This window comes from Manacus candei, unplaced genomic scaffold (genome assembly GCF_025592945.1).
Source record: "Manacus candei isolate 608988 ecotype Guabito, Panama unplaced genomic scaffold, ASM2559294v1 h1tg000007l, whole genome shotgun sequence".
Classification (NCBI taxonomy): domain Eukaryota; kingdom Metazoa; phylum Chordata; class Aves; order Passeriformes; family Pipridae; genus Manacus; species Manacus candei.
This window is the reverse complement of record NW_026138055.1, coordinates 37700-64121: the sequence shown is the minus strand read 5'-3', so window position 1 is coordinate 64121 and position 26422 is coordinate 37700. Positions and strand designations below refer to the sequence as shown.

At 37.6% G+C, this 26422-nt stretch overlaps 2 long non-coding RNA genes across 5 annotated transcripts; both read right to left on the bottom strand.

The window, feature by feature from the left end:
- Positions 1 to 947: 947 nt before the first annotated feature.
- On the bottom strand, positions 948 to 5286 carry LOC127481728 (uncharacterized). Its single transcript, XR_007908313.1, has 2 exons — positions 4784 to 5286; positions 948 to 1283 (listed from the first exon to the last, which is right to left on the bottom strand). It is a non-coding gene; the product is annotated as an uncharacterized LOC127481728 (long non-coding RNA).
- A 211-nt stretch (positions 5287 to 5497) lies between these two features.
- LOC127481717 (uncharacterized) lies at positions 5498 to 25066 on the bottom strand. Of its 4 annotated transcripts, XR_007908310.1 has the most exons (5): positions 25021 to 25066; positions 18622 to 18714; positions 16359 to 16527; positions 15164 to 15336; positions 5498 to 7742 (listed from the first exon to the last, which is right to left on the bottom strand). It is a non-coding gene; the product is annotated as an uncharacterized LOC127481717 (long non-coding RNA). The 4 variants fall into 4 exon arrangements; XR_007908312.1 differs by lacking the exon at positions 16359 to 16527; XR_007908311.1 differs by lacking the exons at positions 15164 to 15336; positions 16359 to 16527 and adding an exon at positions 8596 to 8688.
- Positions 25067 to 26422: the final 1356 nt, after the last annotated feature.

The following is a 26422-nucleotide window of genomic DNA, read 5'->3' as shown; positions in this document are numbered from 1 at the left end:
TTTGTTTGTTTGTTTGGGGGTTTTTTTGGGTTTTTTTGGGTTTTTTTGGGTTTTTTTGGGGTTTTTTTTGTTGTTGGGTTTTTTTGGGTTTTTTTTGTTTTTTTTTTTTTAAGAAACACAAATGCTGTGTCTGCAGCAGTAAAATATTCCTCTCTTACATTTTTTGTAATATGATTTTTTTTACCTACGTTTCTGCATTTTGAATACTTTACATAAGGGTTATATGTTTACAAACAAAATAAAACAAAATCCACAGGCCTTACTGTTCTTAGGGAAACCCCTCATGGAAAAAAAAAAAGAAGAATTGGGAACAATCCGTGAATGTAATAAAAAACAGCCCTGGCATTACTGTCTTCCAGTACAATAAAAAACTTTTTCTATTGTTAGGTTGTCAGTACTGCGAAGTGGTTTTTAATGCATAAACCTCAGGCATGCAGATAAACCCAAGTAAAACTGGAGCCAAGGTTTGAAATTGGTGCTTGAAACATGTCTTTAAAATGATCTTCTTTGTCGGGGGAACTCTCTGTCATCTGGAATTATGGGCTTTAAGGCACCCCCTGGCTACAAAGACAGCAAGTATGAGGATTTTGCCATTATTCCTTTGTAGCTCAGTATCTGAATTACCCCAGACATGATCAGTCCAGATCAGATCACAATGATAATGATTTTACACACACTGCTTCAGGTACTAGATGTAAAATGACTGAAGGCCCACCAGGTTCCAGTTCATTGTTGCCTGTTTTGCTTATTAATTCCTATTATTAATTCCTATTATTAATTCCTATTATCTCTTTCTTTCTGACTTTCTTCCCTTGGCAATTGACTGAATTTTTTTATTGTTGTTCAGGAATTAGTTCTTCTACAGCTGTACTGAAATCTAACCACAAGATGCATATAAGCATTTGTATGAACCTAAATGAAAAAAAAAACTTGTTGACAGAGTAACATTTTATGTTGTAATTTAATAAAACTGATGTAATTTTGTTGCATGTAATCTGGGAACTATATTAACCAGAAAACAGAAAAATTGTGTACCAAGATAATGCTTTTGAAGCAGAATGGAAGTGTATGATGCAACTCAGTTTGGAGAGTCCTGTTGAGAGCTTGTTAGGTTTGGTTTTCTTTAGTAGTAGAGATGGACTGTGGCAGGGTCATTCATTTGGCTTGTTTTGCTTGGTTTTGGGGATCCATCCGCTATAGCATCATGTTAATGTCAGACTTGTGAAGCCAGGCAATGTTGCCTTTATTTCGTCGTTCTTGGAAGTTGCATGAAGATGATTTTCCTTCAAATGACACCAGGGAGAAGAGAAAAATCTTTATTCTTTCCAACACCTACTAAAATAAACAGGAATAAATATCTAGGAAAAAAAAGCAAAATTCATTTTATCCCTCAGTCACACTAGTTCTGTAGCCACTAAACCTCTGAATTATGCTCCATTTTGTCTTTTGTAGGGTCATAGAAGTAGCATTTGTTTCTGCTCCATGATCGCGTTTGAGCAGGTGAGAGGGTGCCTGCCATCACCTTGCGGAGTCCTGGTGCCTCCTGCAGCTGGAGCAGCAGCTCTAGCTGGTGGGATGCTGCATCTCAAAAGAGGAGGAACATCCTATAATTGCAACTGCATTTAGAAAAAAGGTGGCAGTGTTGTGTTTCATGTAGAGTTCAAGTCAATCATTACAGAGAAGAGAGATGGTCTGAGCACACAGTTTAAGTCACTGAGAGTCTGTGGTCAATGCAGTAGTGTACTTGTTTACCAGAGGTATACAGCAGAGATATACCAACCCAGATAGGACAAGTGCAGAAACAGAGAGTAAAACATCTCCAGACCAGCCAAGGAAACAATAAGAGTACTTACTGAACTGGCAGTTCAGTAGGTGGGTCTTGTATCGAAATGTTGGGCCTAAATTCTGCACATCTGCTTTAGTTTTCATGAAAATCCTTGCGTCTTTTATTGTATGTACTGGATTTCAACTCTATATACTGAACTTATTGGCTCAAATTTACGCAAAGGACTAAGAAGAAAGGTCAACAAGGTGTTGAACATGCTTCTTCCAATGACCTGGAGCATTCAGGAACCTCTGCCTCTTCTCTAATTGCAGATGAGGAAGCTTCAGCATTACAAAACAACCTTTAATTGAACAATGCATTAAAGATATTGTGATATCCACTAGTAACCACTTTCCTGCTAAATGTCTCTGCCAGTGCTCAACTAGTAACTCTCTTTCTGCTAAAATATCTGTGTTACTGATGGATCGGGGTTGAATTTCTATGCTTTGCAACATTTACTTCTCAGGCAGATAATATATTGCCATGGAAATACAGGCCATTTCTCACTGTACATTTCAAAGAGAGAGCGTGGCACTATGCCATGTTATGGCTGTTAGCATCACTATATCATCCCTTCAGAGTGGTCTGCTTTGCTACCACTTTCCAAGGAATCTCTTTCAGGGCATGACACTGTGAAACTAGAGAAATTATATTTGGCAATAACATGAGTTGATGGCAAGATATGTCAAACAGCTAAAATTGTAGGCTCTGTTTCAAAAGCTGTCCTCTGCCCCATCACCACCGCTGATGGTTAGATTTGTTGGTCCCACCTCCTGGTTTACACAAAAGGAATAAAAGTAGAGGAGCGAGTCAGGAGCTCAACACACCCTGTGTGATGTGTGTAAAACATCCCCTCAGCGTGAGCTTGGCGGTACAGATAGCCATGTAAGAAGAAGTGAAATAAGTGTTCCTTTGTGAATAGAGGCCCTCTGCCCAGTCTTTGCATCACCCTGCTTAACCTGGCCTACAGCCTACATAAAGATACATAGATTATAAAGAAAACACTACTTTCAGAATGCGATGTGAAAACTTGTAAAACATTGCTTTTGTCCACACAATGTGTATTAGTTCTGGAATGTCAAATAAACACAGGGACTTGCTGAATATCCTTCCTCTCATCTGACATTTTGGGATCCAAACATAAAATTGATACATTGCTAAGCAGGGCTAAGAATTTTAAATCTGTGAAAATTAAAGCATCTTAGAGACCGTAAATTCTTTCTTGCATGAAAGTCCAGGAGTCAAAGTCTGACCTCCTCAGCATGGGGAGAGAATTGGGGGAACATAAAACCTTGATCTCACTCTGAGCATCGTCCAAGGAGATTTAATTCAACAAGATGGATCAGCTGTTATCTGAGCTCTAAAGGGTAAAGAACAATTAGCTCCTTTGCTGCCAAGTGAGACAATTTTAGTATATTGGAAGTACCATGAAAATATGGAAGGGAGACTATTTTCATAAAGTGCATAAGGGTTTGGGGTTTTAACAAATTTTTCCTATAGGAAAGACTATTTTCCTGATGAAATTCAGAAAAATGTCATTCCTTTCTCATCCTCTGTTACATGCTCTTTCTGTAATTCTTTGCTTTCCAGCCTTCTAGATCATAATATGAAAACATGGAGAAATGCTTTTCCCATTTTGATACTCACTTCCATTCAACAAAATTTCTAGAATAAGAAGAAAGTAGAGAAAAATAATTTAATGACACTGATTTTTAAGGAAAAGTGCAAAGTCTCTAGACTTTCATATTGCCTTCAAAAAAACGTATTTTCAAAATCCGAAAAATGAAATTAAGTTTCCAACAATACCTTATTTTCTGCTAAGTACCCTCTTAAGATGACAACAATCATTTGAAGTAAGCATTATTCTAATGTTTTTCTGGAAGAGTGGTCTGACTTTTTCTTTTATGTGAAGCATCTAGGATAAATTTCTGAACTATTATTTCTTAAAAGTACTTTTTGCTACTCGTATTATTTCAGTCATAAACAACATGATACGATTCTCAATAAATGTTTTCTCAAATTTTCATTATATTTTTTTCCTAGTCAAATAAATGAAGGGTAAATAATGTTACCAAAGGGGTAAAACACAGTTACTGTGAGATGGTGATTTAAATGTTAAAACTAAACAAAGTTACTATTCATGATAAAATATTTGCTTGCTTTCAGATAACACTGGTTTGTGTTAGCTATTTTAATAACTTCATTTGCAGATCTTGCTGAAGAAGTCAGTGTGAAGGAATCTCTCCCAAATGTAGTGTTTCTGGTTTTTTGCTTTTGCATTCCTCTAGATACATGCTGTATGCACAATCTATCTTTGGGAAGCTCAGTGTAAAGCCTGGGATATGTCATCAAGAAGGGAAAAAATGAGCTGAGTAACATTTGTCAAATATCTGTGATGATTACATTATCAGATGTTTCTTATAGGATGTTCTGCTAAAGAAGGCCTACATACAAGGCCCTCTTCCTTCTCTCCTGTCCCTCTACCCCCACCCCATCAAAAAAACTATTCTAGCTTCCGTTGGTCCACATAATGCTTAATGTCATTTTAATGCACAGCACAGAGCTGGCACCCTCAGGTTGTGAAAATTATGTTCTGGTATGTGATATGGGGAAGGGAAAAAATGAAAGATACTGCTTGGATTTGGCAAGGATATCAGGAAGGGGAATGGGAGTTGGAAAAGCTGTTAGGAAATGTAGATTGGTAAGAGTGTCAAACAAAGACTGAATGGGAAGGACTCAAGGGGGAAACTGAAAGCTTTCTGGAGAATATATGAGGTGACTGGGTGAGTTTGAAAGCATCCCTATCAACCATTTCAAGTCTGCTCCTCTCCTATTTCAGCTTCTCGTTTACTCGTCATTCGTTACTCTGGTGGTTTGCCTCTCTAGTGACTTTTTCCTGAGCAAATGACATTCCATGGCTTAAGTCAACCAGGTGCCCAGGTGCTTCCTCTCTCCTACCTTTGAATAACGTCCCCTGAAATCCAGGGAGCAGGTAGGATTCCTCATCATTTTCCTGAAGTCCAGGTTAGTGTTTTCTTTTGCATTCAGTCCTGTGGCACCCATCCCTGTTTGGGGAATGTAGCACTGTTTGACTGTTTTCTCTTACTGTTGGTACCTCTTTCAGAGACTGGGTATTTTTATGGTGTTCAGTTTATTTCTTTCACCCTTGACTTTCAGAAAAACCTTCAGTTTTCTTCTACCACATCTGTCCCCACTAACTCCTCTGCCTATTTGTGGGATCTAATCTCCCTGAAATTTCCTCCTCCCTCTCCCCCCCTACTCTGCACTTGACAACAGCATTGCTTCCCTTTGCCCCCTCACTGGGGAATATTTGCTACGACTTAAGCTCCATCTCTTATTTTCCCACCTGACTTGGCATCTTCTTCTGATTACATAAATAAGCATGGTTATGAAACCTTCTTGGATGGGTACTGAGCTGGCACAGGTGTCCAAACATTCTGTTCTTTCATGAGCAGCATATCAGTTGCATAGATCTTGCAGAAAGGAATAGGAGCCCTAAACTGTCCCTATGCTTCTACTTTCTCTTTTTGGTTGGTAGGCAATGATTTTCAGATTGCAAATCCTCTGAGATGAACGCTATGTCTCACAGGTCAGCCCTTACTATTTGTGGTCATGAAAGAGATTATGAAAATGTATGATAGCAAAGTTGACTATAAAAATAGATTTCAAAAATGGTATGAGAAATTGGGTACAACTATTTATTTACATATTACCAAAAAAAAAAATCTCAAAAGGCTCTCTAAAAATAGTGGACATAACGTAAAAGACTTTGTAGCACAATCCTTTATGAAAGATTATAATTGAAACACAGCATCTTTAAGACCAGAGAACAGAGAAAAATGTATACCAGGAAAAAAAAAGGAAAAACATAGGTGAAAACCCAAGCCTTTTAATTTCATACCTGTTTGACTCATTTCTGTTTGGTGTTGAATTCAGCCATCAGTCGTTTCCTTTGTCTTGGCTTATTATCAATGGCTAGACACCAGTCCCACTTCCAGTAGAGGGTGATATCAAATATGCTTTAAATACAGGTTTCTTTCCTTTTTTATTAGAAGAGCACAAACTAATGAATTGACTAATGCTGCCTATAGCAGGTATTATTTTACAGAATCTCAACCTGGGCTCAAAGATGCTGAAACTACCAAGTGGGTATGCTAGTATTTTCATTCTTAGGCACATTTGATGTTGAGGACCGAAGAATGAGGTTTTGATTTTTTACATAGTTCTCATACAGACAAATTATTTGTTCCCTCTCCGTAGAAAGGAGGCTACTCTTCTTTCTATGCCTTCTAAGCTGGACAACACCCCTGGAATGCTCAAGGAGGGTAAAGAGCCAGCAAATCTTGCCTGCAAAGGTCAGTTGGATAAGCTCAGTTAGAGGGAAAAATTTCTGGCACAAAAGTTTGCTTTGTGCTTCATCTTGTGTAATCACAAAGGCACGATATGACTCTACCATGTTTCTTACAGATAATTTATCCTATAGTGATTAAGCATCATGGGATGAGTAGCCTCTTTCCTTGCTTTTATATACACTATGGTTCAGAAGAAGCATCCAGGAATGTGGAACATCTTTTTGTATCTTTGCTGGGGAATTGTTTTAGCTGCACCTCCTATTTGAAGGGAGAAGCATGAATACCCTAGGGCAAATTGATTACTGCTTGGAGGAAATATCTCAGTTTGAGAAACAGAATTGTCTCTAAGATGTACTCAAACCACAGAATTTTGGTGCAATGTGTGGGCAGTAAAAATCATTCTAGTACTGGGTTGAATCTGGTAGTGGTATTGATTATTTGAATTTGGAAAACTGGCAAAAGAAGAAAAATACCATGCCAGTTTCTGCCTTGGGAAATTCCGTCTTTGGCTTCAGCTCCAAGAATTTTATGCTGCTATCAAAATATTCTAGATTAGGATATTCTGGTAAAGGGGAGTACAGATAATTTTACTTGCTCCTTCATTAGAGGAATCCATGCTGTTTTAAAGAAACACCACCACCATTGTACTGAAAATGGAGATGGGCTGATGCACAAAAATGTGATTCTAGTTGTGGGTCTGAAACAAGATAATGATGATCAAAGATCTCAGGTGATCCATGTAAGGCTGTAGACTTACATCTGATTTGCCTGTTGTTCTCCTTTGATATCAGCACTGGTTTGTTTTTTCTCGCCTTGAGTTCAGCTCTCTTTAGTCCTCACCTCTCTGTGTGAGCTGTGGAGGGTCACCACGTAACGGGCTCAGCAGAGGAAACTCTCTAGTGCCAGCCTTTGAGCTGCAAATTCTCTGAAGGGCCTGAGCAGGTTCTTCAGCTGGCAATCAACACTGTGAACATTTCTGCTGAGAATGGTGGGAAGAGAGATGTTGTGTCTAGAGACTACACAACTCTGCTGTTAGTCATTTATGACTTGCACAAATAGCCATGTTGGGGAAATAACCCAATACTGATCAAAATCAACAAAAGAATTTGCTCTAAATGAGTCACCTATCCAAATAAACTTCTTGAATCAAAACAAATTTGTGAATAATGAGTGACTACGACTAATCAAGCTCTTTTCCTGAAATATACCAAAGAGTAACATGTAACAAAATTGCTTCTTATTTTGTCCCTCTGAATGGATCAGGAAAATTTGGGGCATCATCAGCTTCAGGCTCTAAGTGTCTACAATACAAGAGGCTGTCTATGTGTTGGGTGTCTAAGATCCCACTGCAATCAATGGGGGAAAGGATTTGATTCAGCTGTCCACACAAATGGCTGATACCTTCTGAGGTATGTAAGGTATCTGAGCCATCTTCTTGCAGACAATGAATATGGCACATGGCTATTGCAGATCCCTTCTGGAGTTGCTGGAGGTTAAATGAGATGATTTAAGTGGCAGACATGCAGCCCCAAGGTTGTAGTTACCTGCGTATGAACAAAGGAGACCTGTTTAGCACAACCTGAGAGCACTAAGAATGTCTCACCTTATTATAAAACAGCTGATCCTTCAGCTGATCTGTAGATTTTTGTCAGTATCTTTTGCTTTATTATAAACCTGTTGATATTAAGGTGCACTCTGTTTAGAGTGCCTAACTGTTCAATTGGTCATGTGCAATTAAAGTTTCCTCTAAAATAGAGTCCCCTCTTGCAAATCCTGACATTTCAGAAGAACATAACATACACTCATCCTATGCCAGACTGAGACAGAGGACGGACAATTGTCTGATAAGCTCTTTAAAGACCTATACAAAACCTGGAAAATAGTAGGGTTAGAGCACTTCTGCTGGTGTTATTGAGTTTCTAAGACATATCAGGACTAAAATAAAAAATTGAGAGAGTGGACTGGAGTCTCTTGTGTCCCCATGCCTATAATCCACTCCAAACTTTCAGGAACCATTGCTTAGCTCCATGTCTAGAGAGGCAAGCTGTCAGGGGGAAAAATTCTACTGCCTTTTTTTGTTCTCTATAAAAGACTGAACATTAGTTCACAATCTTGAATATGTCACCACATCATCTGTCTTGCTTGAGTATCAAGACACAGTTAGTGGGTGATAAATGCCCTCTAACTGAAAGAGAGGGAATACCCCATGTACCAAATAGTCATGGAATTTTCTGCTTCATGCAACATTTTATTAAGTTATTCTATATAGTTTTCACCAGAGGTCGTTTAGTTAACCTCTGCCTCATGATATATTTGTCAACTCAATTAAAAGAACCCATTAAAAATAGTATAAATCAAATTTTTATTTTCCCTTTTTTCTAATATTTAATTACTTACTCTTTTTTCACCTTTCCCCAAGGTTCTTTTATTTAGCTCTCACACATAGATTAGCTGATGGAGAAGGCTGGCTCCAAATCCATTTCACAGGTCCTTTGAGACACACCAAGATCAACAATTTAAACCATGTTTTCTCCAAATAGGCAACACAAGGTTAATTTTCATGGTTATCCTTTGCTTGGATCTGCGCCGTGAGCTTTTCAGTGTCACCAAATGAAGTACATGAACAGTAGACCAGTGGTAGCAATATAATGACATTTCCACAATTTCATCAGGAAAATAATAAAATAGCTCACCAAGACTTTTGGGAAAAGTCAGATGAACTCTAACACTGTAATTGGGGTAGGCTGAGGTTCAAACCTAGGTGAAACACTTTAGACATATAGTAAACCTAAAGTGGTGACCTCATGCAAAATAAAGCAAACCCATAGTTTGTTACCACACATGTTCTTTGCACAAACATTTCAATGGCTTTTAGAAAGGAAATAATAGCAGTAACTATATTAGTAATGAATAAGAATTAAATCTGAGGTTTTGATTAACTCCTCTTTGCATGTTTTGAAAAAGTATGGATACTCTACAGATGGTACTAATTCCCTTATAACATTAAATTAGACATTGTACTTCATGTATGCCAACCAAGCCCATCCTTCTGCCAGCTCCAGCCCAGAGATAAAGTCCAGTCATGAGTCTCATGAGTCCCATCCCAGCACAACAAAAGTCTCAGTGGTGAAGCCATCTTTTGATCAGATTCCCAGGGAGTTTCAGGTCATAGAAAGAAGTGCTCGTTGCCTTTCATTGCCTGCTGTGCCAGAACACAGGGTCTTATCTGATACCGATGTTTTAATGTACCCCATGGCTACAGATCAAGGGTAAAGGCACTGATAAAAGGAAGAGGGCTGAACCTCAAGCCTACTTTCACACTGCCAGGATGAGTGCCCTCAAGCTGTTTTGAACCTTTCACTGAAATAGAAGATATTTTGGTTTTGGATGGGATGTGTGTTATTATTTGTTAGGATTTCTTTAAAAAAAGACTACAGACAGTTAGATGGAAACAGCCTGTGATCATTAAAGAGATTTCAGTTACAAATATTAGCATGTTCAAAGAAGGACAATGGAGCCGGTGAAGGGTCTGGAGCACAGGTATGAAGAGAAGCAGCTCAGGGAACTGGGGTTGTTTAGCCTGGAGAAAAGGAGACTCAGGGAAGACACTACTGCTCTTTACAACTACCCGAAAGGAGGTTGTCGTGAGGCGGTGGTCAGGCTCTTCTCCCAAGCAGCAAGTGAGAGGATGAGAGGAAATAGCCTGATGTTGCACCACAGGAAGTTTAGGTTAGATATTAGGAAAAATTTCTTCATGGAAAGGTTTGTCAATCTCTGGAGGAGACTTACCAGGGAAGTGGTGTAGTCACCATCCCTAGAGGTGTTCAAAAAATGTGTGGATATGGTACCTGAAATCATGGTTTAATGGTGACCATGGTAGTGGTGTGCTGAGTTGACAATTGGACTAGATGATCTTGGACGTCTTTTCCAACCTTCTATGATTCTATGAGTCTGAGGTATAATACTTTGCGGTGTCCCTCTTGTGCAGTATTTTGCCTGTGACAGTCCCCAGGAGTGGATGCTCAGAGGGGCTGCAGCTGTACACTCCCAGCATCTCAAAATCAGGACATCCCATGATGTCCTGAAACAGTTTACTTTAGGCCCATCATTTATAAGAGCTGTCTCTAGACATTCAGAAATTTGTCTAACTCTCTTTTTAGCTAATCTACGCTTTTGACATCCAAAATTTACTGTTAAGGTGAACATTCCAATTTTGTCCTACAAAAAAAAGCAAATAAGTATATTTATATTTGTTAAATCTTTTATGTGATAGTTTCATGGAGTGCTCACATTTGCTTGTTTTGTGGGTTTAGTTATCTCCTATTCACTTTTCTACATTTTTCTGAGTTCCAGTCTCCATTCTCCCTTCCCTGTTTTAGTCTTCTTTTCTGATGTTCCTGTTAACCCAAAACACCTATCAGCCAGGAGAAAATACATTAATATTACCTTTTAAAATACAATGAGAAGTTTCATTTTAATTTCTCTGATCCTCCATAACCTTCAAGGTAACTCAGGAATAAACCCAAAAATCTTTAGACTTACCTTCCCTGCAGAGTCAAAGCAACAATTTTAGCGCTTCTTTTAGTTTAAAAAATCTTTTCGACCTGACCTAGCTGTGCATGTGTTTGAATCTCAATAGGTATTGATGGAATTCAGTGAAGTTATAGCTACTCTATGTTAATAATATAAATATATTTTATTTCTTTTTTTCTGTCACTTAAAAATGGATTAATATGAGAGAAGAAACTGCACAGTGATTTTCTGAAATAATTTGCCATAAAAAACTTCTAATAATTAAATAAGCTTGAAATAAGTCTATTTTTATTATCCTGCTTTTCTCTGACACCAATATTCTAATGTATGGAGTAGTATTGTGATTTTTAACACTGAGAAGCCAGAAAAAAAATTACATTTGAGCAGTGACTTTTTAATTAATTTCTATTAATCAAGATTATGAAAAGTTTTTGGCATGAATTTATTAAGAAGAATTTCAAGTCTAGAGCTTAAGCTCAGTTTGCAAAATGACAGCAGAAAGGTAGACCAAATTATCATACTGAAAAGATATATAATAAATCTTAGACCAGTGCAGGCATATTTGCTAATGAGAAAAAGTACACTCCAATGAAATAATAAAATCTGCTGATTCCAGTGGCAGAATACATCTCATCTACCCATGTTGGCATCCTTCTAAGGCTGTTCAGTGACCAAGTATTTTCCCTTCAAAAATACCACACATTTCATAGCAAATAAAATTCTGTGCTCAGGCAAGGCCAAGACAATAGTAAATATCACACTTCCAGGATAATTCTGGTGCCACAGAATTGTTATTATCATTGCATAGAAATAATGCCAAAGGAAAATGACGATACTAATACAGAACATAGCAGGAAGGCATGTGAATGATATCCTCACATGTGGCCTCAATTCTCTGTTGATTTAAATCTGCATTCAAAGGCCATAAAAGAGAAAGAAAGTAATAAAAACAGAAGAAGAAGGAAAAAACACATCCAAAAACCAAAATAAGAGGCAAAAAAAATACATATAACACATATAAGACCTTCCACCACATCTTTTCAGACATATGGGTAGGCTCCAGCTTAGGCACGTAGCTTTAGAGTCATCTCTTGAGGGTCTTAGTGAAGAGAAGGGAGCAGAGGTAGCTGGTTGCATGAGGTACGTGGTGCTGAGCAGTGCTAAGTGCCTTCTTTCTCTATCCATATCCTAGTGAAAAGTTTTTAGGGGACTGAACTGCCTTTGTGCTTGTCTTACATAGAACTGAACAGATTTACAAAAGACAACAATAAACAATAAAATGTACCCTGATGATTCAATTAACAGTCAATTTTTAGTTAGTGAGTCTAAACAGCAGTAGCAGAGAAAGCTGTCTGCTGGCTCAGAGATGGTAGACTTCTTGGGACATATTATAAATGTGTAACACTTGTGCCTATATTTAGAAGTAATATTCACACTCCCAGAAAAATCTCAGCATGTGAAAGATTCGTAGTTTCCTTCAACACATAAGTGAAAGCACATCCAGCAGAAACCTTACAGAATGAATGTTGAGTTGAACTATAGTCATAAACAGGACAGGGTAATCCTTTCTGAAGTTTCTGGAGGATAACTTAATGCTGCTTGTGAGGGTCTGAAATGCTGGTGTCAGTGAAAATAGCAGGTGATCATCTGAAATCATTGCATGTCAATTAATAAAGTTTGCAAGATTTTAGTCTGTGTATATGAAAAAGAGAGAGATTACAGGAATTGAAATTTTTCAGTTATTTTTATGCTTGCTTGTGAGTGCTGGAAAAGTAACTAGGATTTTAATATATGGCAAGACATGAGACAAAGAGGGATCAGTTGCATGTTGGGTGAAGCCCTGATCCCTGCACATATCAGGGTATTCTGAATGTGGCCAGTGCATGAAACCTGCAAGTGCCTGGAGATTCACAGCTCCAAGTGCGCTCTGAGAGGAACAGGGGCTGATTCTCAGGGTGCTTATGATTATTGAAGAACTCCAAAGAAAGTCACTGGTATCAAACTGGTATCATAGAATCAAACAGAAAAATTATTTTGTGTGATAAGTGCCTTTTTCTAGAGAAATGTCATGCTTATAATTTTCCAAAGAGCAAGATTGGGTATTTGGGCATTCCTAACATTTTTAAAAGAGCATTGTTTTGGAGCCAGAGGCTAGAAAACAAAGGCATTTGTGTTGTGATTTTAGCCAGTGTGAGTTTTGTTAAGAAAGCCAGCATAAGAGAACATTAATAATCACTCACACCCTCAAAAGCACAGGGACTGACATTTGTGAGTTCAAGGCAAAAGTACATGGCTTCTTTTCCAGATACTTGGAGATCATGCACTTAGTGCAAGTATCATAAATCAGCTGAAAAATAAATTGGCAAAAGAGAAATTGTCACAGTCCAAGGCATCTTATTTGATGAGGAAGAATACATATGATTTATGGACAGGCATAACTTTTTTCATGTTACAACTGGCCTGTTGTGCTCTCAGCTGAATGGAGAGTCTGAGGGAAACGTGCAGTCTGCAAAGCACAGTCTGAAACAAGCCAACTTAAATTGATGTGCTCTAGAGCAACTCCCATCCAAAACTATTCATTCAGCCCAGCTTCACCAATGTGAGAATCACTATGGAAATGTCAAATGAGATGAGGATGTGTAGGTACTTCCATATACTTCTACTTGTATCATGTGACAATTGTTTACTGCCATTAGTATTAACAAGTCTCAGTTGAGTGCTCAGAGGAGGAAATGTGAATTACATGTATCCCTTGTAGCAGGAGATGATACAGGAGGATTCATTTTTCCAATCACACTGTTGCCTAGAGTCAAGAGTTCCTCTGAAGTTTCACTGTTCAATCCACTGTTTATGCTCATCTTTTATTGGCTTTAATCATAGTTTTGTGATTATATAAGATAATTAAGTTCCTAAGTACATGAGATTTAGGAGACAAAACCAGCAGCCAGGTGGGATTAATCTGACCTAATCTCAGCTGTAAGGCATCTAGACTCAGTCCTGGCTAGTGTGTCTCTGTAGCCAATGGAAACAAAAACATTTCTAAGGAGAAACTAAAATCAGTTATCTTAGGAATTTTTTTTACAATAGGATTGGCTCTCTCTTGGTAACATCTCTGACTCTACACCAAATTTAAAGTAAACCTGGATAACTAGTTTAGACAAGGTGCCTACATTTTAGACAGCTAAAGGTCATTTTCTACTGTCACCCACGTGGGTGAGTAGTTTTGCAGATTTCAATGAATATGTATATGTTGATGACAAGTAATTTTCTTTACTGCTGTGGCTAAATCAAAAAAAAAAAGTGATGAGAAAAGCCTGAAAAGTTTAGACACTCACATGTAATTGTAATATTTGTAGTTATAACTGTAGTATTAACATTTGTTTGTTACTTCTTGTCTACTTAAACCCAGGAAAAAAACATACAAAAAATCCCAAGCTGTGTTATCATGTTATCTGTCTGCATTCAGAATTCATAGAAATTTTGAACTGTGAATTGCAGTGGTTTCTTATGAATCCATAGAAGGTACACACTAGTATAAATTGTGCTAGTGGGAAGGGAATGAAAATACCTGGTGGCCTACAGAGTACACCTGCTATGAAATGCTTACAGTGAGAGTGTCTGTTATCAGGATACTTTTGGACAGCTCTGGCATTTGGTTCTAGAGGTCTGCCTTCACATTTCTGACTCACGTATCCTTCAAACCAACTAGGATGATTTTGCTCCTATTATACTATGCAATAGTGAAACAATATTTTTGCTAGTGGTTTTACTATACCTTGTCACAAGATTTTCTTCTTTTGCCCACTGGAAACAGCGTGTCTTCCCTTATTAGAGTATATTTTATTACAAACTGGCGATTTCATGTTGATGCCTAAGGAATTAGTGCAGCCTGAAATGGAGACCACCCTAAAATGGAGTGATTTAAAGAAAGCTTGGAAAGAACTGATAATGAACTGTTAGTAGTCTGAATTTCTCTCCAATGATATTGTAAGTCCAGTACTGCCAGAACTGGACTTTACAAGATGTATTCTAGGTATTTAGTCTAAGTAGGATGATCATCAAACAGAAGGTGCCTGACTCTCACACCAGCAAAATTAGATACCTAAATTCCTTTTTAAAGTGTTGAAGGCAGGTTCCTCTGAAAGTGATTTTTAAAGACCTAGGAAAAATATCCTGCCCTTACAATTTAATACTATACAGCATCCAAATTGGGCAAGCTGAATATGTTCTTCAGTATATGAAAATATTCCTAACCAGTCAAACTCACACAGGGTTTGACTTCCTGACTCGCTATTTTGTTTCTTAACCAAAATTCTTTTTCCCATTCAACAAACTGTGTTAATGCCTTTATTTCAATACTGAGAGTTTAAGGCTATATCAGGAAGTCAGTCTTTTCTAATAAATATACAATATTAACCTGATATTGCCTCACCTTTTAAACTGAAAACAGTGTTCCTAAACCTAAAGAGTCTCTCAGGAACCAGTAAGATGTCTCAAAAGTCTGTAAAATGCTCCTGGGGTACTTTAGAAGGCTTGTAGTTAAATTCATTCTGTATGTGATGATCAGTGTTCAGTTTTTCTGAAATATAATGTACTTTTCCCACCCTGAAATACATAGTAATAAATATTTTGTTACATTGTGACATACAGTATTAAGTCAGAGATCTTTTTCTCCAAATTGAGGCTTCTAGAAAGTGTTAGTGTTGATTTTTGCTGAAATATTATACTGCTTTATCCTAAGATATATGGAACTTTGTACCCAGCTTTCCTGTGTCTTGCACCTGGCGGTTCATTTGAAATGGTAATCTGCCACCAGGCCAAGAAGTCTGCTCATTAGGGCAAACTGTACAACTACCACAAGCTAACCAGGTGGAATTAGATTAATTGATCAGGAATTTCTAATAGAAAATCAAGGTAAAATTAGAGAGTATATCAGTAAAGTTACCAGACTTGTACACCTTTAATAATCATGGATTAATTACAAGAGTGAAATGGAAACGTGTATGGGGGGGGGTTCTCTCTTTTTCATTCTTTTGTAAGGAATACTTAGTGTAGATTCAGAAGCAAATATTGCAACAAAATTAATACATAGATTCTGAGACATGACTATTATCACACATAGCATAACACAAACTAAAGCACTTGATCACCCTTTGTCTCAGACCAGTATTTTCTATTTAAGCATTAATTTATATTTTTAGAAACTGACTCAAATTTGATTACAACTTTAAAGAGCTGTCTCACCATTTAATTGTCCTCATCTAATGTTTAATTATCTTCATTATTTCCAAACAACTTTTATATTGTGTTTGAGTCACTTTATCATGTTTTACTTTTTTTTTCTATTGTTAAGCTGAGCGGTCCTCTCTTACTTAAATGCTGAGCCAAGTCTTTCCTCATCAGACATGGGTTCTGTGCTTGCAAGAACTTATTTTTTAAGATTTTGACATGGCATAAGTGGTGTTACTGTTTGGACCTTCATGATCAAAAGTGTAAAGTATAAAGGGTATGTGGCTCACCTTCAGCCTTAGAAGAGAAAACCATTGTCTTTCAATACTGTGAAGAGCAAGAATAACAATTCATTTAGCACTTCTGAATAACAAAATTCCTATGCCTGTAAGTTTTACCTATAGTTTTTTGTCTCTTTTCAAAATTTTGATGTGGTCTTGAAGAGTCCTTGGGGCCATCATTTTCCCCGAGCTTTTCACAAGTGAAAAACTCTTCCTACTGGCACCTTTCTCCAGAACACAACTTACAGGAAGATGAAACGTATGATGATGATATACAACAGATTTCCTACAGGAGAAAAAGAGCAAAAGGTAGCAACAAATGGCCAAGGAAGCTTCCTAGAGACTCCTGAAACAAAGGTGTGCACATGCTAGTTCTCCTAGGGAAACTCGAAGTCACCTATAATTGATCATATCTTGATGCAAAAAAATGGTAATAAGCAGTAGCAAAGCTCTGTAGGAATGTATGTCTCCAGAATTATCAGAGAAAGCCCGAGGTGAGGAAAGAAGTGAATAAAGAAGGGGACCTGGCTGATGCCATTAAAATATAAAATCTCTTTCACTTGCAAAATATATGTCCAGCTAACAAAAAACTTCTCAAACATTTTGGAGATTAAGTAGCTTCAAATCATTCCAGATTAGCTGTGATGCTTCAGGATCTCCACTGAGCTTTTGATCCAATACACCAAAACTGAGAAGTGGTTAACTCTTGTAATTTTAAAATTTTTCTTCTTAGAACATTAAAATGGAAAGTATAAAGCAGGTTGGTTAATTAAAACTAGTGAAAACCTTGTAAAAATAATTGACAGTAAAAAAGAGGAAGGGAATTACTTTAGGAATGTTAACATACATTGAATAGTGTGAAAAGGTAAATATAGGCAGAATATCAGGGGGAAAAATTCCTGGCAGAGTGGTCCACAGGATTGTGGGGAAGTGTCAGAAACCCAATTGCTCATGATATTTAAATCCAGGCTGGACAAAGCACTAGAAAATCTGGTGTTGAGAATGATTTTATATTAAGTGGAGCATTGATTGGATGACTTAATAGATCTTTTCTGTATCTGATTTCTATTAGGTTAGGATTCCCAGCTGCTTTTGCTTCCAAAGCCTCTTCCAGTCTTTGGATTTCTTTCTTTAATATTGACTAATAATAGCACTTTAACCAGCTGTCCATTAACAGAACTTTAGGTTTTCCTATGAAAATATTAAACTGGCAGGTGATAAAAGCTTTCCACTTCTCGTTTCTCTTAAAAAGGGTAAAGTATAAATGTCTGCAAGTGTAGCTGAGACACTATTGAAAGTTCCGCCTTAGCTAATCCCACTCAAGTTTTAACCCAAGTCCTCCCACTTTGCAAGTAATGAAAGCAAAGATTTCTGAAGTCTAAGAAGACTGAAAAATAGATAAAAGCTCTTTTTTTCTGGATTATCTGATCACTTTAGATAGATTCTGATCAAAGTTAATTGCTATGCAGTGGTTACATGGCCTTCCTTCCGTCCAGGAGTTTCCCTGTGTTTCATAACTGACCTTAGCTTGAGCTAGTTGGCAGTGTTTCTTGTTGTGTTTGGTTCAGCTGTTTTTATTTTCACAGATTGCTGCTGTTGCCTGCTCACAATGCAGCTCAGGGAACATAGTTATGAGAGTTTAACTACTGAGGCTTTACACATCAGCTGCTTTGTGTTTGTGACTTCTCAGTGAGAAGGCACTAGCCCTTGGGGACCACTAACCAGTGTGAAACAGAGAACAGAGTGAGACCAGGTTCATCCTGGTGAGCTTCAGGTTCTCTAATGAGTACTGAAGTAGTATGAAACTCATTGCTTTTGCATTTAACTTCTAAATGCCTACCAACTTTCATAAACAGACTGGAGGACTGAGCTACAATGACTTGAGGCTTGGAGAGAGCAAAAGGGAAATGAGCATGGTGTGCCAGCCAGCCCTGTTGTTACAGGCTGTCCTAGGCAACTGTACTTCATCACTCTTAGGTGGACTTGCTGCAGGTTGGTGAACTTTTGGTTAGTAAGATTATTTAATATTACATATGGGCTGTAGAGAGGGAGCTTTTGCTAAAGATTAGGTTCTCTGGTTTATGTTTTGGCAGAAAAACCATCTTTCAAATATTAGTATCTCCAAAACATTTTGATTAAGTTCAGTAATTTAGTCAGGGAACATCAGAAATTTGAGTGGGTTCTTATTTTACTGAAAACATATCAGCAAGTTGAATCCCTTGCCATCTGATTCTGTCAGTTTCTCTGAAGGATGAATGGCTTCCATCTAGGATGCAACATTTCCAGAGCTGCTAGGTTCAGCATCATCTTCAGCTTTCTCTTATAGGAAAGAGAAATTCAAAGTTTGTTTTGCAGAATTTCAACTGGGTAAATAACTCACCTTTAGCTATCAGCACTAGATGAGGCATCAGGATTTCTTCTGCAATTACTGTTGAAAAACCACTATGTCCAAGGGACATAAAACTTCCCACACCTGTGAGGTTTGTAATAGAAGATAAGAAGAGGAAAAAAAAATCCCTTGTATCAAGCATACAGTCCACACATTGATTTTCAATGAAATGTCAGGAAGTTTTGCAGAATCCAAACAAAATAAAATAAATCACCTTCTCAAAGTATCTGGAATAGAAATGGAAAAAAGAGTTTTTCTTTTGGCTTGTGAGGCAAACTAGACTTTTAGTTTACACAAAATGCTTAACTTTTACATGGTTAGAGATCAATATTGTCATGTTAGTACTACATTTTAAAATATATTGCACTAAAGAACCCAAACAAGGAAAAAGAATAGAAGAAAAAAATGCAGAAAACAACCAAAGTTAATGTTATGCACATCTTTGTGCACGCTATTATTTATAATGTAGTACCAGAGATAAAGACAGTCTTACAATAACTCACCACATTCAGCTTAAATGTGCACTGAAAAGCTTTAAGTTTTCACACAATTAAATTGAGATCAAAATTCAGATTTTCCTTGAAAATTTTTTCTGTATGGAAACTTTTGGAGTGTGAATGTATGTGCACAGATGAATTAATAAATTTTTGTTTATATTGCATTTGAAGATGAAGATTTTATGCAAGATATTGAATGGACATTTACACTGAAGGAATGGAAAGAAGTAATATTATGACAATATTGTACAGGGAGGCAAACAATTTAGAAACATTTATAGGAAAATAAGAGAACTTAAATCCAGAACATTTAAAAATCCTTTTATTGTGTATCAGCTAAACCATATAAAATTGCATTTTTTGTGGGTGGTTCAAATACCATTTTTATAGTATTTTAAACCTTTGGTTTAATTTACAAAATAACCCTGGACTGAGTCAGTAACAAATTTACAATGTTCAGTGGGGCTCAGAATACCTCACTTCCTAACTGTGGTTTAGTTGTAGAATATTAAACCATTATATAAACCCTCTATCAGTAGGGAATTAGGAGTAAACTCTGACTGTAGTCAGTTTTTCTCAAAACCACCTGTTACAAGGATTAGCAATCCAGGAAACCAGAGCAGAACCCAGGGCTCATGCCATGCTGTTTGCTGTTCCCTGTCTGCAGGGTATGAAACCTTCTTGCTGTGGTTGAGGGCACCACCTCTGGGATTTAGTAGTTCTGTTTCACTTATTTGTGTCAGATTTCAAAAAGAGGAAGTCAGTTTTAAAGTAGCAGATCACAGGTTGAACATTGTAGAAGCAGGAGGGGAAAGCCAGGCAATAGGCTCTGCATCACTTCTTCAGTGAAAAGGTGATTATGTGCATTAATCACTAATTGCATCTGAAAGAGAATTATTATTAGACTGCTGTCAAGTGTTCTCCTAACAGCATGGGAGCACTTAGAAATGAATGCAAGCACGGATGTAAGGAGTGGAAAAATATTTCTAGATTTATAGCACCATCATCCCAGAGTACACCCCTGCATGTTCTACTTCTCCTGTCCTTGCAGTTTAGATGTAGTACAAAAAAGCAGGTGAGACACTTCCCATTTAAATCAGACAACAGTCAAATATTTATTAGATAGGAGGAAAATCTGAAATACACATAGATAGAACTAAGCACAGACAAAAGGATACATTCTTGATACATCTCAATAATACGGGATGGTGTATCCCAAGATGTCAGCCCTTTTTTAAGTGTTTATTTTTTTCTCTTAGAATAAAAGATAACAATACCAACAAACACCACAGACTTCAGAAAAAAAATCACACTAGTTTATGGACTCTGTTATTAGATCTAAACTAACAAAAGAAAAAGCAGCAGAGACTCTACTGGTCTGGTTTCTTCTATATTTCTAAACTTCCCTACACTCAAGGACTGGGTAGGTGACTTCAGCTACTTAATGGGAAAAGCTGAAGCTGTGCCTGGGAAACACCCAGGAAGAGTCTTAATTAGTGCAGGCAACATGCATGTAAGGGACCATTCCTGCTGTTAATCTGTGCTGAGCTTCAGCATCTTGAAAGTTAGCAAAAGCCCTTGTAAGCTTGGGCTGCTGACCTGTGAGGAAACCACAATGCTACAACTCCTGGTGGTTAAAGCACGAGCACTGCTCCCATTCCTGCAGTCACTACTTCTTGTCCTGTGTGGACATACTGCTGTTAAGGGAAGCATAATTTTTTGCTCCATTTCCTAGCCTTTGGCTCAATTTGTGTATAAATTGGGTGGGATCGTCTCACTTAGACATCTGTGTGTCGACATTTCCATCTGACACCATTTATATTTGGTAGGGAGGAACAGTTTGGCTTGCTATTCTAGCCTCTCTGTGTTAGAATGAAATCAGTCACACCCAGGAAGCACCTATTTCTCCCCAAAGGGAGTCTCCAGTGATAAGGTCAGATGAAGAAGTTTGTATTTTAAACACATCTGTTTGAGCAGATCAGTTTTCCCTTCCCTGATTCCTTTTTAATTTGTACCCTTTTGCCTACATCACCCTCTAGTCTCATTGCTGAAACTAAGAGAGCACTCAGGATTGTGACCAGCGTATAAAAAAGCTGGGAGACATGGTACAGCTAAAAAGTTTTGTTTAGCTATCCAACATTGTCAAAGCTCTCTGCACCTTTTGGACTTGCAACTTTGCCAAAGGGAACTATAGCTTTATAGGGGAATATACACGCTCTCTGCCCTTTTACACTGATTCATCCAAACTTTATCTATTACTCTGTTAGATAGATTTGGAAGTGGAAAAACAAACGTCTGCCATCTGCTCCATGTTATTTATGATGATTTCTCCAATTAGGTCCAATTAACTTGCTGTCAATGATTAAATGTAATGGGTAATAATAACTTGACTTCATCATTACCACCAGCATTATTAGCTCATTGATTGCAATAATTTCAAAAATTACCCATCAGAATAAAATATGTTTAGCACCTGGTTTGTCTGTTTAGGAACATCTGCTATAAACGTGTGATATATGTGGAATTTAATGTCTCATGATGTGAAAGGGAAGCATATAATCTGTACTTTGAGAGTCAGTGCTGGCACAAATTTATCATGAGACAGTGAGGGGATCAAATAAAAATCAGTCCAGAATTTATTGCTGGACCCACAGAACTGTCAAAACAGGAATGGAGCTATCGTATATTTACCAGCCTGAACTTTCTTGTCTACCAAGGAGATAGTTCTGTTCTGAATTTACATGCCTATGTTGTACTATAACCCATGCTTGTGGATGAATTGGAGATTGCTGGATACCCAGCCTACCTTCAGCACACTTTCATTTGCTGCTTGCCAAAGAGAACTGTTTTTATCCAAATCCATGGGTCTGGCCTTACTTGAAGTCTTATGTAAATGCTTTACAGTGAAGGGCTGCATCTTCTTAAATGTGGCAGGCAGTAAGTGAAGGCACAGTCTTCTTTTCCTTACTGTCTCTCAACAGCAGATCTCTCTTTCACTGTGTTCCTGCTCCTTTTGTCCATGATGATCTGTAATTGCCATCTCCTAGGTTTGCCATGTGTTTTGGGTCAAGTATCTCACTGTCATGCAATTCTATTTTCCCCGTAACCATATGGAAATACCATGGAATAAGTGCTGTCTGGAATGGTTCACAACAGACTTTGTTCAGACAGCTAATGATTCCCCAATCTTTAAGTGTACCAGTTAGTTCCCCTTCCTGCAAACAATTTTTTTCTTGAGCATCATGAATGCTAATTCTCCTAATTTTCCTCTGATTTACATCCTTTAGTGAAAATAAGAGGGCTGTTTAGAAGAACAAATTTTGATCTTGGTTCTTTTCTTAACTACCCCCTCAAAAATGCTCAGGAATAATATTTTCACAAACACCTAGAAAACAAATCTCAGTTTAAGATTCCTGAAAACTGATAAATTTGGAGAAAATCTAATAAAATGTCTGGCTGTTATTTATACACTGAATGTCTGCTTATTGGCCTGCCAGATCTGAGAAACATTAGTTCTGGGGGGATACTTCAGACTTGAGCCACACTTTTTTTTTACCTAACCCAGTCTTGGAAAAACAAGCAAGGCTTTGGCTGGACTTGCCCCTTTTCTAACATTTCATTGCCCATTTTACCCAATTTTGCCATCTGGAATGTAAATTAAGGTTGGGGTTTTTTGCTTAAAAAAACATCATATCTTATCAAATTTTCATTAATTGGCTATTTAACAAATTGTTGATTGGCAAGCTAATGCTTATTCGATGGGATCATTTCATTGGATATTTGGCTCAAAGTCTTCAGGAAATTTAGTAGCCTAGCCTTCAAACATCTGATCTCTTCCCATTGGTTGTTCCTAAGAAATATTGAACTGCAAGAAGCTAAATAGCTTCATGAATATTGTTTAACACTTGCTATAACTCAAAAATGCAAAAAGTTTCCCACCCAAAGTCCTAATTAGTCTCTCTCTCTTAAAGCATTGCAGTCTAGAAAGGGTAGTAGACATTATCTTCCATATCACATGAATGGGGAAACCAATTCCAAGGTCTTCCAGCAGTTCCTGGCTCTGCCGTTCTTGCTTCCCAGCATTTTGTACAGCCTTTCCATTACTTTAAATGTCAGGCCAGATTTTCACTTGGAGCTTTGTTGGTTTACAACAGATGAAGAAACCCCATGTTTTTGAAATATGAAAAAAAAAACATTGCCCATTTGGTTCTGCTGCAGTGTACTCTTCTCTTTGTAAAATAAAGACTCTTTTACAAATATTCACCAGGAAAATTATGGTGCAGAAGAAGGGAAGAGGCTTATCTTGGTATGATGCTTCATCCTTCACTGTAACTGTTTGATTGCTGTGCCTGACCCAGACAACATTCAAGTCCCACAAGAATGAAATCTTTCATTAAGTTGGTAAAATGTAGGGTGTTTTCAGTTTGGGGTATGCAGGGAAGTGGTGACAAGACCAAAATTCATCCTGCAGTGCTTCAACTCTGATACTGTTAGAAAGCAGCAATAATTTTGTCTCAGAGACTTGATCACTCAGGTGAACATGGAAAATGTGAGAAGCCCTTTTTAACTTATTAATATTTATTTATGAAAAATATACACTTTAAACATGATTGTTGGATTTCTATTAGACTTTATGCAGAAGATTATTGTCTAAATTTTGGACTAGATGTTTTTATTGTTGGTGAAAAATGCTTGTCTCTGTATGGTGTCTTGGGACTTGTCTGTTTCATTTTGATCAAAAACTCCTCCGAAACCTATTTGAGAGAATCACAATATTTTACTTAGATTTTTTTTCCCTGGAGTTCTGAGTTTAGTGTATCCTAATAAAAGTAAAGTCCCAGCCCTGTAATGCCATAGCTCAGAAGAGTACTTTCTGCAGGACCTGATCCTGAGTCACGTCTGCTTACAGAGGCTGGATATCACTGTACTAGTTAGGAGATATAGTTCAGCCAGGGGACCTGAACTTTCAGTCAAAAGCAGAAGGCTACCAAACTAGGTGTTTTGTTTGTTTGCTGGTTTGTGGGTTTTTTTCTGAAATGTCACAACAGAAATTTTACAAGCACAAAAATATTTTTTTTATTAAGAGTTAAGTTTTCAATTTTTTTGTTCTATGGACAATATAGGAAATTCAGCCAGCTCTTGACACACTACAATAAATGTGCTCTGTGTATTGAGAAAAATAGTTTGCCCTTTCTTCCTCATATAAACCTAAGAGTAATTTTCAATGACTGACCAGCCTCATAGTGAAAGAGCATTCCTTGCATCCTTATCTTTAGACATCTACAGTGAAGTGTCTAAAGCTGAAGCTGAATCCCACTTGCCCTCAGGGACCCTGGATGAAAGGTCTAAAGCTCAGATTCATCACACGGTTTAAGGTACTGATCTGAGCTATGCAAGATGGTTACCTAATCACCCTAAGCTGACATGTCCAGAGAAAAATTACAGCTAAGATCTCTGGTAATGCATATGTCTTTCATATTACTACAGCAGCTACTTTTCTATTGACAGACTGTAGATGATGTGAATGTGCTCCCAAGGAAGGTGCCTTGGTTACAAAAAGTAAAGTGGGATGAATGTGGACCAGAGTACAGGAAGCTAATTTAGCCCAATATATCACAACCTAGATTTTTAGTCGTTTAAAATCAGTACACCCAGCAGAAGTCAATGGAGCTATGTTAATGGAGGTCTGGTTCTATGGACAGGGCAGCATTAAAAACAAGGGTTTTGTTTTCAGGAAATACTATATTTTTGATTTATGAAATAGAGATGAGCACCGAATGTTAAAAAAAAATCCCTGACCCACAAGCATCATGTTGTGCTCAAAAAACATCAGCTATGTAGATCAATAAATATCAAACACAGTTCAGCATGGTGAATGTAAAATAATACTTACGGGAAAGTAGCCAATTTGGATAGCTTGTGCTGCCTCTGCACTGTTGATCAAAGGAAAAAACATGGGGATTATACAGGAAAATATTGATTAAGTCAACACCACAAACACCTGCATTTTGGGAGGCAGAACTTAGGTTAAAAAACTATGATAAAAAATACTTGAAGTTTGGATAAACACAGAAAACAGGTGCTTTGGGAAGCATTTCTTACAGCAAGTGAAAGAACTATCTTTTCTTCATTAGGAGTCGTAATGCATCTGTTTAGGAAATCTGCTTCCCAAACAGACTCAGGCTGAGATTTCCTTTTTTATTGGTCTAATTACTCTTTTAAATCCTTATTCTGCTTCACCACAGTATATGAAAAGAGTTTCTGTGTACTTTCTGCTGGAAGATCTGGTCTTACACTCTGTTGGGTGATTTGGGTCAGTGAACTCTGTCAAGTCCTGTTTCCCAATGTGCCAGTCACCACACTGGAGAGCAGGGCTGGAGGCAAGCTGGTGAACAGCTCGAGATGTTCTCCTGTGGGGACAGACCTTTTCCAAAAAATGCCAGAGAAACTGGTGCATCAGGGATCAGCTGGTCAAATAACTGAACCAGAAAGGTTTCTCATAGGAATTTCTAGTGACAGCTTAATTCTGTGTCATCTGACAACACAGGTTGTCCCGAGATTATCATGTCCCTCTCTGAGAAGCAGCACAGTGAGTTAAACCTGTGCTGTGTTTTCTTCTGCCCAATACTAACCCAATACTTATTTTAGTAATAAGCTTGATGATGGTACAGCAGAAAGAGGTCAAATGCATCTGGAGACATATTAACACCCAAGTCTTGTCAAAAGGTTTATAACTAGATATGTAGGTGAAGTACCTTTTCTGATTCACACCAAATGAAAACTCCACTGTGTTTAATATGCCATGCATTTCCTTCTGAAGAAGAATAGTTTGTATTTCTATGCATCTTCCCATTCTATGTTTTTACAGGAATTCACAACTTTTACACCTTTAACCTCATAAAACCTACTGGGTTTATTATCTCTGCTTAACCAGAGACAGTAGCAGAACATACTCAACAGCACAAGGCATCTGCAGCAGAGCTGAAATTGGAGCCCAGGTACTCTTGACTCTTTAGTCTTCCTCAAAGCCATCCCTAGATTGTAAACTAGAGACCTCTAGTGCTTTTATACACTGCCAACTGCCCAGAAAAATCTTGTACATGGTCATTGAGTACTGCTTTGAAGTCTTCCTATTTAAGGGTCCCCGTCCTTACTGAAACCCTTTTGTATTCAATATAAAAACACAAATAAGAATTACTTTTATTCCAAAGATTATAGTGTCTAGTTTCAGACAGACTTTAGTTGGAGAAAATCAGAATGGGTGAAAGGAAGACATAAAATCAAGAATCCATGGC